Source organism: Brienomyrus brachyistius, chromosome 7 (genome assembly GCF_023856365.1).
Source record: "Brienomyrus brachyistius isolate T26 chromosome 7, BBRACH_0.4, whole genome shotgun sequence".
NCBI classification, from domain to species: domain Eukaryota; kingdom Metazoa; phylum Chordata; class Actinopteri; order Osteoglossiformes; family Mormyridae; genus Brienomyrus; species Brienomyrus brachyistius.
Genome location: NC_064539.1, coordinates 2394925 through 2408244, shown reverse-complemented (window position 1 = coordinate 2408244; position 13320 = coordinate 2394925). Strand labels below are relative to the sequence as shown.

At 40.0% G+C, this 13320-nt stretch overlaps 2 long non-coding RNA genes across 3 annotated transcripts; one reads left to right on the top strand and one right to left on the bottom strand.

The window, feature by feature from the left end:
- Window positions 1-3584: 3584 nt before the first annotated feature.
- LOC125746159 (uncharacterized) lies at window positions 3585-10670 on the bottom strand. Of its 2 annotated transcripts, XR_007398866.1 has the most exons (6): window positions 10502-10670; window positions 10279-10366; window positions 6906-7020; window positions 6336-6436; window positions 4879-5650; window positions 3585-4024 (listed from the first exon to the last, which is right to left on the bottom strand). It is a non-coding gene; the product is annotated as an uncharacterized LOC125746159 (long non-coding RNA). The 2 variants fall into 2 exon arrangements; XR_007398865.1 differs by having other exon boundaries at window positions 3585-5650.
- LOC125746162 (uncharacterized) lies at window positions 9597-13115 on the top strand. Its single transcript, XR_007398869.1, has 3 exons — window positions 9597-9668; window positions 11672-11742; window positions 12038-13115. It is a non-coding gene; the product is annotated as an uncharacterized LOC125746162 (long non-coding RNA).
- The last annotated feature ends 205 nt before the right edge of the window (window positions 13116-13320 follow it).

Below are 13320 nucleotides of genomic sequence, written 5' to 3'. Positions count from 1 at the left end.
CTGTATGCGTTTCCAGTAAACAGTGGGCATCTCAGTGCTGCCCTGCGCCTTCAGAACCGCGCCACATACCGCCGCTAATAAATCACTGAGTGGAGTGTCTGTTGTGTGACTTTCTTCTTCATGAAGAAGACTTAGAGACAATTTTAACAACCTGGCTGAGGCGTGCGAGAATCGCCTTCCTGCAAAGTGAAAATAGCTTTTGCGCGTCACAAACCTCGTGCTTTTTTTTTTATTAGGGGAGTTAAATAAAACACGTTCAGTTGAATTTTTTTTCCAGTGGCTGGAGTACCAATCCTGCCACCAACCCCCAAGTTATTTCCTGTAAATTAGAGGACCTCCTTATAAGGCTGGATGTAGATTAACGTCATACCCAGGACAAAGCAATTGCAGGTTAAGGGCCTTGCTCTAGGGCCCAATGGGGTACAATCACTCCAGGCATTCACAAGATTTAAACCAGCAACCTTCCAGTTGCTGGCACAGATCTCTAGCCTCAGAGCCACCACTCCATCCATAAAATCTTAGAAAGACTCTAAAAGCTTAGAACATGAAAATAACTGAAATCTTATGTGTTTCTTAATCTCAGAATTTGTCATGCCCTGCTCGTCCGATCCTGCTGTGTGCCACGCCCCATCGCATGGAATCCCCGTGTTACCAGCTGTTTCTCGTTTGTTTTTAATTAGTCCTGTGTATTTAAGTCCACATTCGTGTTGTTTCCCCAGTCCGGTCATTAACGTTGTGTGACGTCGTTTCATGGCTCCAAGTGTTTTCGATCCGAAGAAATCCCACGTTGCCCAATTCCGCGGTTTCCCCTGTCCGTGACTTGGCGATCACGATAGAATTAAACGGGCCTATTCATTCATGATGTCCATATGAAAGGCATTTAGTTCTAGAATATACAAATAATATTATATGAAAAACCAACAAATGAATTGATGGGGACAAATAATTACTTTGCCATAACTTTGTTAGTATCATTAATTATAGATTAATCTAAAGTAAGGTTTAACATTTACATTTATTAACGCTGTTATCCAAAGCGACTAAAGTTAGGCTGTTATATCTCAAATGTACATCTGTTGAGAGGGAACTTGCTGCTAGGCTGAGCTTGCATTAAGCAATCAGAAGCAAGTTCAAAATGATGGTCAAGGGGATGGGTTTAGGTCTTGGCCGAATTATTGCATACTCCTGGCGATCCTTAGGATTTGCAGGTCACACAGAAATTTTCATTTATGGTTTAAACTTAATTCCATGCCCTGGAATATACTGGCAGCAGACATTAAAAGCCTATAATGCAATTTCATCCTAAATATTATTTTTTTTATGTTTTAGCAATCAATGTTTTAACGAATCACTGCGCATTCATTTAACCAATACATTGCTCGGTGTAAATGAAAATTAAGTTTGGAAAACAACGCTACTCTACAGATGTACTCAAACAAAGTTCGCTAATTTTAAAATAGCAACGATTGATCACCTATAATGCATTGTTTGCTCTTAAATTCGCTACTACAAGAATTACCATTCTTGAGACGTCTATCAACTGCACAATGTAAATAACTCATTCTCCTTCTTTATTTAAAACTTAGTTGATTTTTATGTAATAATACTTTATATGAACTATATTTTAGGAAATGTACTTTCCAGCTGTACAATACCCAGTTTTTCTCTAGATTTTCCCCAAGGATGTGAGAAGAAATTGTTATTTATGGTTATGATTGATGTTTATTCTATGTTTTTACTGCTGTTGATTTTTGCTTCTCTATTAAGAAGTGTTTATATTGGATAACATTTGTTTTTGGTTGTTTGAGTAATTTTTTGAGTACCAAGCTCGAAAATAACTGTCACTCATTATTCTTTTAAAATGAATAATTGGAATTTGACTAGTCTGTTACACATCCTCACAGTCCTGTCCGTGTGAGCACCCGACTATTTTTACACATCTCACAAAGGAAATGACTTTGTGAAAATGGTTTTGAGTAGGGATTGGGTACCATTGTAGTTCTTTCAGGAGGTCAGACCTACTTAAACACTTCAAATGAAAATGACTCCCTAAGAGTCCAGGAATGTCCCACACAGTCACCTTTCAGAGGTAATGATTCCCACCAACGCCACATGACAGTCATTTTAGATGTGGTCAGCTGAGATGTGTACATAATGGAAATCTTACTGCACTGTGGTAGTTGGGTACCTCTGCTGCCAGGGCATGTGTGCTACTGTATACTTTACATGGGCTCTCTTTTTAGGTAATTTACGGCTTTCACTGTTGCATCTGTCTTTTGTATCGTTTGGAAGATGTATGGAGGTACAGGCCAATGGGGATTTGCCATGTCGTTTCCACTATATTTCAGATTGCTGGGATTTTAAAACTGTTGATATTTCATAATTTAAGTAGATTTTAGGAACTAAGCGTTCCCGCTAATATCTCGCCAATGACTACATTCCATTTCTATCAGCATTGACCAAGTTCTTTTTTGTTTGTTTTTTTTTTATTGTATCTGCATGGTTTAAATGTTGTTTAATGCATTTTTTCATCAGCCACGCTGGCATTTTTTTCCACAGCTGGAATGATAGGATGTCGAAGGTCAGGGTTCAGCCCAGAATGCTCTGGATTGACATCACCAACAATTTCTCCTGATCTGTTCCAAAGTCTGTCTGCGTAATATTTGAATTGGCTGTACTTTAATAGTCCATAGTTGCACGCAGGCCTTGGTTTAGGTTATCTTGCTCAAGCCTGTCCGTGTGAGCAGTACATTCCATTATAAGATGCTATCTTATTCTGAGATTCGACCGGCTTGGGAAAAAGCAACGCCTTTATGCTAGATCTTATCGAACAAGTGTATTTCATTATTCTGTACCCTTGAGCCGGAGAACATTCAGAAAGGGCAATGTCATGTCAATCCCAGAATGCACCACAGAGGAAGAGAGTCCAGTGTTGAACTGACAGGAAGTTGAGGTCAGTGTTACAGTTTTGTATCTGCACAGAACATGACAATATGATCACTATCTATAAACTCTATACATTATCTTTCCAGATTGTAGCTACAATAATGGCAAAATGTTTGCCATGTGCAAACATATATATTTGTATAATTTTGCTGACTTATGCTAGCTACCATTGTTACATTTAGTAACACAATAAAACTTGACAATGCTTGACAATGAGATGTGTCCTTTTTCCATTTGGCTAGATACGACTTGCTAATCAGAAGCAGCATCAGATTTATTGGGTAATTTGATTCCAGCCAATGTGTCTCTCTATTTTTAATTGCTTCTTGGGTATGGTTCTGTATTGTCCTGACACAATGCATCATGGTTAATGTTTTTTATCCGACTTCAGCCGGCGCTGCAAAATGTCACGACGAGTCACCATGTTACATGGTATACAAACTGGAGCCGCCTCCGTGACGACACAACTTTGCCCTTATTGGCTGAAGATTTTAGTGACACGCATGACGTTTTTATCCCAGGCAGTTCAGATGCGTTATCTGCTATTTCTCCCGAAAAGCATGTAAAGCAGTGAAAAGTTGTTTTCAGTTAACTTTATTTTACCAGGTAAATTGAAATAAATGACATAAATGCTCTAATAGTACATGTGAGTTAGTTGTTTATTTATTGTTAGTTACTGTAATGTTGTGCTGCTTTAATTGTTTAATCGTCTAGTCTGTGAAGAATGCATTCAAGTAAGAATGGCATTGTACTCTGTACATGACAATAAAAACTTTGAATCCTTGGAATAAATGTATTTGATCGTTTCCCTGGCAGCTATATTTTTACACAGGGCCACTATACACAATAGTTTTTTTTTTAACAGTTTTTATCAGGAGTTGGTTATTGTAAAAGAAGTAATGTGCATGCAGGTGATATTTGTATAGATTTATCTTCACCCTTCTGGCAGTGCTGTCATCGCAGTCAGGTCTCGCACTACGAGGAGTAGAAGTTGTCCGGCTTGGCTGTGGTCAGTTTATACTCCTCCCCTGCAGCCGCTGGCAGATCTCGTTCCACGTCACGTCAGCTGCAGACAGACCTAAGCCCAAGTGAAACGCACCCATTATTTAGTGTATGCAATGAAAGTTGAAGTTGAAACATGATTGGCTGATCAATGGAGACAGCCATACAATAATGTGAAATTTGATTGGTTCCTGTAATGAAACTGCAAATTGTGGAGATGTGGAGCTCAGCACTGGGACCCCTCTTGAAAAAGTGTGAAAGTGCTTGCAGCCTTTTATGGTGACTTCCTGTACACTGATGTGAGGGTTTCGTGAAGTCTAGCTGATCAGACTTTTTTGGTTGACCTGACCAAATTTGGCAACCCAAGTTATACAGTCAATATATGTGCATATATTTTGCAGACAAGACACAATATACACGCTACACATAGATTATATACAAGATAAGTAATATACATAAAGTGCAAACAACAATGATGAGCATCAAGTATGGGAATGAGATTGGTGTATGACTCTGACTATGAAATGCCTATTGTTTTTTTGGGGGGGAGCTTTAAGGAATATAAAAAACTAACAAAAGTGGTTGTTTCAGTTTTCATTACCTTTTAAATGAAAAGGGGTTTTCTCCTGATTCTCACTGGTATATCGGGTCATGTGCTGGTTGTATGTCAATGTGCCTCCGTGAAACATCTGTGAAACCTGAGCCACATCCAGGACGACCATCCAGACTTCAGCTACAGCTGTGAGCATTTAGCTAATACTAAGGTTCTAACAGTAGTTAGTGTTAGAATTTCAGCATCATTTCAGCAAAAGTTTAATTCAGGAGTGTGTTGCATGTGGACTATGGGATCATGAAAATATGCCAGGATTCCCCACCTTTTTTTGTCTTTCCTTTACATAGTACAACATAATTTGGGCAGAATGTAATTACCGCAAATGGAGGGAGTAGCAGCAGCCTTCCTAGCAGACTGGCGTAGATTGCTAATCCATCCCCAGTGAATGGCATTAATTACACGCCAGAATCAAAGAATTATAACCACTGATTATGAGTGATAATGTGCCAGAAATCTATAACATACGTGCAGTAGACAGCAAAGTCGTTACTCACTGACAAAGCACAGTAACCCCATTAATGCATTTCCCAGAGTTGGACAGGCAGTAGTAACACAACTCATTTAGTTAATTGCATCAGATCTCATCAGATTTATTGATTTTATTACTATTATTTCCCCTGGGGAAAAAAAAACACAGATCACACGAATGCAGAGTGTCGTATGTTAAAATTTGATTAAGGGACAAGAGAAGGAAGAGAAATGGATGAGTGCATAAATAACTTGATTACGTTATTAAACCCGGTAGAGTCTCACATGTCAAACATAAGCTTGAAGCATGCAATCTTAATAGAGATTAGGCCAATTTATGACCATTTTAAGGAGAGCTATCATATGCAGTATAAAACAGAGCCTTTAGTGTTAATGAGTCATTAGATTCCATAGAGGAGATGGATAAGATCGAAAGAGAAAGCGTGATGAATTGATATTAGAATTAGCGATATGGCAGCGTCCACTGAGCCTTTATCACACAGGATGCAGTTCGGCAGCCGTCTCTGAGAAACACAGATGTTTGCCATCCTCCCACAGTGCCAGCTAGCTGCCAAAAAAAGGGGTTTGGTCTTTTGAAATTCTGCAGTGGGTATGGACGTCCTGCAAGACAAAATTTGGAGACAACAACCGGATAACCTTCACGTTACATTGCATTATGAGAATTACATTACATAAATTGATTTGCTTAACAGATGGCCTTATCCACTGTGACAGTCGTGATATACAATTGAGCATAATCGGTAACCCAATAATGATTCCTCCTGCAGCAACAGAGTAAAAAATACCTCCCTTAAGGATACAAGACATGGAAGAGGAGGCCCTAAGCCTACGCTCCCAGATATTAGATGCTCATCAGGGTTTTTCAAACAGCTACTTCATTGCTTTTAATTTCTGCACAATGTTTTAACCACATTAAATGAAATATGACTCGTGCGTTCTCGTGACATTTAATTTACTGTTTTCTGGAGAGACTCCAGCTATTGTGTGGATGTATTGGGGGCTGGCAGTAACACATTTTCGGCACTGATTAGCAGAACGAGATTTGCTTCAGCTTGGGAACATAATTCATTCACAGAATATTTTTTTTTTGTGAACTGAAAGGCATGATTCAGATGAAAGAGAAATTCCAGTATGATTGCTGTTAAACACCCACCCGTAAAGGGTGCTGGCTGATGACGCTTTGGGAAAAAAAAAAAAAAAAAATATATATATATATATATATATATATATATATATATATATATATATATATATATATATATATATATATATATATATATTGTACCAAAGTTTCAAGTTCCACGCCTGTGAAATGCAGGAATCTGCAGAGGGTTTCGCTGCAGAAACGTTGCTTCCCTCCTGCTGCTCCCATCCTGGGCGATGCGTCTGGACGGCGATGACATAATGCACCAAAAGTGGACCATGATGTCATGCATATCTTAAAATACTGACTCCATGATTTTATCTGGGCTCTCAACGCACTGCTGAACTATCTTCTACTTTTCCTCAAGTCATAGCTGAGGTTTAAGCCGCATTGCGGCATCTCGCTGAATATAATTCATAATTTAATTCTCGAACCCTAAACGGAGGCTAAATATAATAAGAAGCCGATAAACTGTTTTACTTTATTATGGCTCATGTTAAACCTTTTATGATGATATATAATCTTATAATCTTTTCTAATATATACTGGTCCGTGTAAATTAATTTGTCTATTTAAAGATTTTGTTTGGCAAAATATAAGTTAACTACACCTGAAATAATTCTCGGAAAATGCCCTTCTAAATGCTGTATGAGATCTTTTAAGCACATGACCACTGAACCCTGACGGGTGATGTTTTGATTTTAACCTCACCTACTGAAAATGATCAGTACTGAGTTGGCTCATGAGAACATGGCATTTCATCCCTGGTGAATCCGCTGTGCTTCATCGCCTGCAATCGGTCTCACGCACATGCCAAGCCCAGTGGCTGAGGGAGAAAAGGGCAAAAATTTTGGTGTCACCCACACAGATGAATGGCAGCACTCATTAGAACAGTGTTTCTTAACATGTTCCTCAGGAACCTCCAAACGGTGCAAATTTCTGGTCTGGGACCTGAGAGGGACCAAAAATGTGAACTGTTTGGACGTCCCCAAAGGACCGGGTTGAGAAACACTATATTAGCGCTGAAGTTCAGCGTGGGGAGAACATCAGGGAAAGGGGTGGAGCAGTTACCTTACTTTTCTGACTGTAACTGGTAATGATGAGAAAATACCAGCATAGCAGACTGGTGTAGAGGTGCAGAAGCAGGAGGCCGAAATATAACCACTGATTCAGAAGCACTGGTTGGAATTTTCATCCAAAATAGCAAGATGGAAGTATTACATTTTCTCATGACATCATGATATGGTAAAATGGATGTGGTTGGAGCATTGTCCATCCATCCATCCATTCTCTGAAACCACTTGTCCCATTCAGGGTTGCGGGGGTCCGGAGCCTATCCCGGAGGCTATCGGCACAAGGCAGGGAACAACCCAGGATGGGGCACCAACCCATCGCAGTGCACACTCACATACTGTATCATTCACTCACACACGCACACCTATGGGGAAGTTGGAAACTCCAGTCAACCTCAGCATGTTTTTGGACTGTGGGTGGAAACCGGAGTACCCAGAGGAAACCTCACGATGACACGGGGAGATCGTGCAAACTCCACACCATGTGGAGGTGGAGCATTGTTACTGGTGCATTTCATGTGAACTGGGAAATCGGAATTTCCAAGTTCCTAGTTAGAAATTTCAACTGGAACACCCCCTGGAATTCTGACTCAGAATGTCAGAGGGACCTCTGCAATCCCTATCTCAAAATACATGTTAGGTACGCCCTTCATGAACTGAAGTGAAAGCTATAGTTGTATACTGTTAGCATTTATCTATTATTTGTGTCTCATTAAATCGGTTGTACACACAGTGCTGTCCAACCGCTATCTGTGCACATGTTGCTGCGGTGTTTAATATATTTGTCAAATACTGCGCGATGCATTGTTATCAACTGGTATTGCTAACAATGGCTGACAATTAACCAGGCAAGAACTCGGGCAAGTTTCGGGAAGCAGGATTTATTGCTTAGCCGGATAATTTGGCAGATTTAAGATAATCTGGGCTAAATGTAAGTGAACAAAGATAAAGGCCATTTAAAATGGGATACCATAAATGTGACAAGTTATTCGGCTACGCAAGAAATCCTCCTTTTTCAAACAGTCCTGGTATTGCTAAATGATTTTCTGACTTGAAATGCAACTAACAGGTGTGACATCATTCCCAGCTGCTACTTCCGACTTCCGAGGTAAATGGTTATTACTCTAAGGCAGCCTTTTCAACCAATGTGTCACGATAAAGTTATGAATACTGTATAAGTGAGTTTTTATTCATTTATGCCCAATAGGCTGTAAGGGTGCTTGTTTTTTGATCAAATGAGGCTGAGAATAAGATCGCCCTACAGTTGAAACGTTATGTTCGACAATTTGTAAACTGCCCTGTAGTAAAAAGACAAGGCCATAGACAAACATTTGAAATGGAAATATTTTCAAAGGAAAATTCTAGAAAACATACTTGATCTTGAACCAACAGGTTAAGAGCTATGTGATACATGGTATTGCTAATCAGTAGTATGTGTTAATCAATGGTGTGCCCCGGGATAATTACCTTAACACAGGTGTGCCGCAGCAGAAAAAATGTTGGTAAACTGCTCTAAGGCATTGCTCTAGATGCCTTTTTAAATGTTACATCTTCTTTACGTACTTAAGTACTAAATCGACATAAGTAAGACGCCGACATTTTTCACAGTGGAAAGATCACGGCAAATATGATTTCAAGAAACAGAATTTCTTTATCTTGTATATTTACAATTGTCTAAATGCCTTATGGCTAGCACCCTGTACTTCGTTATTCTGTGCCAATAGATTCTAGGTTCTAGACCTCCGTGACCCTACAAGAGACATGCAGTTATGGAAAATGGATGTATTACTGAAGGCTTTGTGTTTACCCACATCAAGACAGAAGCAGACATGTACACTGTATAGACTGGTGGATGGAAACACAAGGGATCACAGTTGGGACTGTCATGTTTCCTCTTGATTCAAATACGGTAGGATCATCCTTCCTTAGATTAGCCGGCATATACTGCGGCGGTAATGCTATAATCTGAACCAAATGCTCGCTATAGCACAGAATATGACACTCGTTCATCTTATTCATGCCATTCTACTATCTTTTGACAATGGTTCTTTCTATACTTGGGCTTTTTGACCCACCTGGTGCCTTTGATAATGCAGATTTCACTGCATCTCTTTCATCAACCCCAAAGACACAGCTAATCTAAGAGGACACGTCCTCTGATTATCTAGGTTTTGCCAATCTGATATGTATCAGTTAATGCAAATAAATTATTACTCTTTCGATCTTTCCACAGTCAAGGTGAGCTCTCCATAGGCCTCGAGGCCAAGGCCTCCGCTTATCGCTGCAAACATGCTGCCACGCCGAGATGCTATCTGACAACATGCCGTTAGGTCGCCCGGCTATGCATGCAGTCCGACTCTCAATTATCTTTGTTAGCAAAGCCAACGGAAGCAGCTCCCAGGTCAGTACCAGATCCGGAAGACACAGAACATTTTTTTTGTTTCACTCACATACACCTCAAAGGAAAATGCTAATGCTAATTTCCGAGAAGATGAACTGGCCTCATCTTTTTCTGTATGCCTGGCCGTGCTTTAAGCCACGTACGACATTAAGCTCATCCAACTTACGAAATATCGCAAGCCTTGGGTGAACTTTACAACAAGTTAACAAAAATGTTTTCTCGCTTCACCTCTATTTGTGTCTCTATCATTGTTTTTTGTTTGTTTTCCATGACTTCCAGAACCTGTTGGCGGTGACCATTAGCTGTTGTCCAATTAGAAATCCCTTTTCGTGGTAACCATGCCTACAAATGCAAAGTTTTACCTGCTTTTTATTATCCAGGGAATCATCACTCCAGTTTTGTACAATCAAAAATTCTTTTTTTGTGATAACCATGCTTTCAAATGCACTTAGCTAACAAAAAGCTGAGTCTTACTGGGCACAATGGTATTACTGAAAGTATTACATTCTAAACTGCAAAGTCCTTGTCACACCATAGATTTTATGCTTGAGGTCTCCAATCATGCCAATGAGGCGTTACATTTTTGTGATTTGCTACCACATTATGTTACCTGGGTTTGGTGCTTAATGGCTCGTCCAGATCCTATCAGCTTTCATCCCATTTTCCTCCATCTTGCCCATGGCTCAAAGCCCCATAGGCTGAACAGGCAAAACGAAAGGTTTAGCGTGGAAGCAGGGAGGCTAAGCCCCCTTCTGCTGTCAGAGCCCTGGCAGAAAGAGCACATCATGGCTGCTTCGCACAACTAAGTGTCATTTTTTACATTTTTTAATTACCTGGGGGTGGAGGGCAGGATCTGGACGAACGCTGCACACAGGCATGTCTTTGGGACTCTACGCTGCTGTTGCACAACGGGAATGGGGTCAGGAACCAGTTACGCCTCTAGCTATTTCCAAATCACGCACGGCAAGAGCGCCAGCCCTGCAAAGGCTGCCAGTGCCGATTTCGCCCAACCGCTTCGCGTCACCGTGCTCCAGATCCGTTCATTTTTTCTGAATCTCTGTAATCGTCCCATGCCTGTGCTCGTAATGTCCCCTGGATGAACTCAAGGCTGGCAGCTCCCTGTCTGCGAGTCAATCTAGTTATTCCAGGTAGCTATCCCAAATGCCGCCCCTAATCAGCCGCGTGAAATGCCATTTACCGCCATGTACCGCGAAGCCTTCTTGCAGCTGTTAGCGTTACCCTTTGCCAGCGACTAATGATTTTCAACCTCATGATATTTACAAGTTTAGATATATTTTGCTGACCTTCAGCCATTGTTTTCCACTGGAAAAATGTAACTTTCTAACAATGGTCCCTGTCTAAATATCTGCTTGACAAAGGAGTCCCTGAATATTGTTCCATTACGCTACTCAGTACTGAAACATATGCAGGCCTTTGCTGCACATGCAGTCGTTGGTCTATTGCCTCAAGCTGCAGGGCAAGATCATATGTAAAATTCTGCTGGCGATATCATAACTCAGTAAAGGTCAGAGTTTTCAATGCAGAACCACGGTGGAGGCTCCAGGAATGATGACAAATGTACCAAAAAACTGTATAAACTTACAAAATGAATTTGGATCACAAATCATTGGCTTGTTTAGCAAAAACGAGGAAATATTGATGAAATAAAGCACTGACATTGTGACAAAAAACAAAATTCCTATGGGTGTCATTTCCTTTAAGAAAGAATAAGAATTACATTGTTCCAATCAAGGTAACATCCTGCGGCTGTTGTCTCTTTTTGGTGTTGGCTGAGCTTTTGGAAAATCCTTTTGCTTTGAGTCTGTTTCTGGTTTCTTCTTACGACAAAATATTTTTACATAAATTTTTCTTTACGTTGCCAAGGTGAAGACTTACCGTTTTTCTGTATCATTGATATATTCTGCTTCGGATTGTGACAGTGTGACAGTGTTTCTGCTGTTGGATTTTTGGTGGATTTAATGCTTTTATTTATTCTGTTTAAGATTGACTTCACCCTTTCAACAGAGGCAGGATATCTATGAAAAAGCGTTACTGTGCTGATGAATTTTATCAAGTAAGTGAAGAACACTTCTGCCAGTAAGAGTGTTATTAATCATGAATGGAAGAAAAAATATTTTTTATCTTGAAATGTGAACCTGGATATTAAAAATAATTTAAAGCTAAATTACAAGTTAAGTGTCTGTAGGGGTTTGAAATGTTCTTAGGCAGTCGTGTTTGATAGGGTTCTTGGGGCATTTACTGTGCAAAGGCAGAGCCTGTGTGCTGATTAATGCCCCCCTTCCTAAGAACGGTTAATCCTTTCTGGAGCCGAGAAGGTTTATAAAGCATGACTTTGCAATTCGTCTCAGGCAGAGAGCTGATCCATGACAAGAGAATGTTGTAGAAGATCTGAATGTCAGAACACCACCTCCATTTCAGCTGCAGCCTGAACCTCGCCAGAAGCGTACTACTCAAATGAACTCAACCTCAGAACTCAGATATGAAATAATCCTTAAATTATTTTATTTTTCCACCTGCTGATTTACTCGGTCATGTTTCTAGATGATTGACGCTAATTTGAGTGTCTTTGTGCTGCTTTAAATCCTGCATGTGTTTTACTCTTGTTCACAGCTGCCTACACAACAGGTGTGAGATTCATCTTCCAACCATTTATCCAGAACAAGGTCAATAGGGCGGCTGGAGCCTATCCTGGCAGCAGAACAGAACACTCAACCCTGAAGGTGTGAGGCAACAGTGCAACTGGACCATTGATCCACCATGTGAAATGATGAAAGTAAATGAACAGAATTGCAGTAGACAAACCCTCTCAAAACATAATCAGTGTAAAGCAAATTCTTCAGAAGACATTTTCAGGTATTGAAAACTTACTTGCAGTTGTGAGGACAAATTCTACCAGGCTTTCAAAGGTGGCAAGGATACCGTTAGAATTGAAAAAATACAAGCTTTTTTGCTTGTTTTTATTTTATACATGGATTTCGTAATTATTTTTCAGCCCAAAGCATTTTCTTTCAGCTGTTCCAGCATATTACAGTATGTGGTCTTTTCTTTTAGAGAATCGTAATACACTACATAAAAAATGTATCTAATGTGGTCACACAGCAAGCAGAAAGCTGTAAAAGGTCACAGATTCAGAGCGTGTCAACATGTCATCTTTCAGGCATCTGGGGATTCTGCATGATAAATGCCACACTCAGTTCCTTTATTACACAGCATATTCCCTCATTTTTCTGGACACCCCTCACAAATGTCTTTTCCCTGCAAGAAAGAGGAAGAGAAAGAGAGCATAAGTTTCTGAGATGAGTTTCACCACCAATTGGGCTTGAAGTCACTAGTTGCCTTTCAGTTTTTTTCATGCATGGCTTCCTTGGGGGTGATGTGCCTATATTCTGTTATAGAATCCTCTTTTTTTTTTTTTGCAAAAATAATGCATCTTCTTGATGGGTCTCGGTGACATCTGTGTAATCATTTTGAGTTTCTGTGTACAGAAAGGTGTTCTCTGAATAATGCATGAGGCTGAGAATATGAGCTCTGACTGCAGAGACTCTGTTTATTCCTAAAGTGAATAACATGAGCTGTTAATACGACAGCTGTGAGTAACTGTGGTGCTCTTTGATATGAATACGTCCAAGAT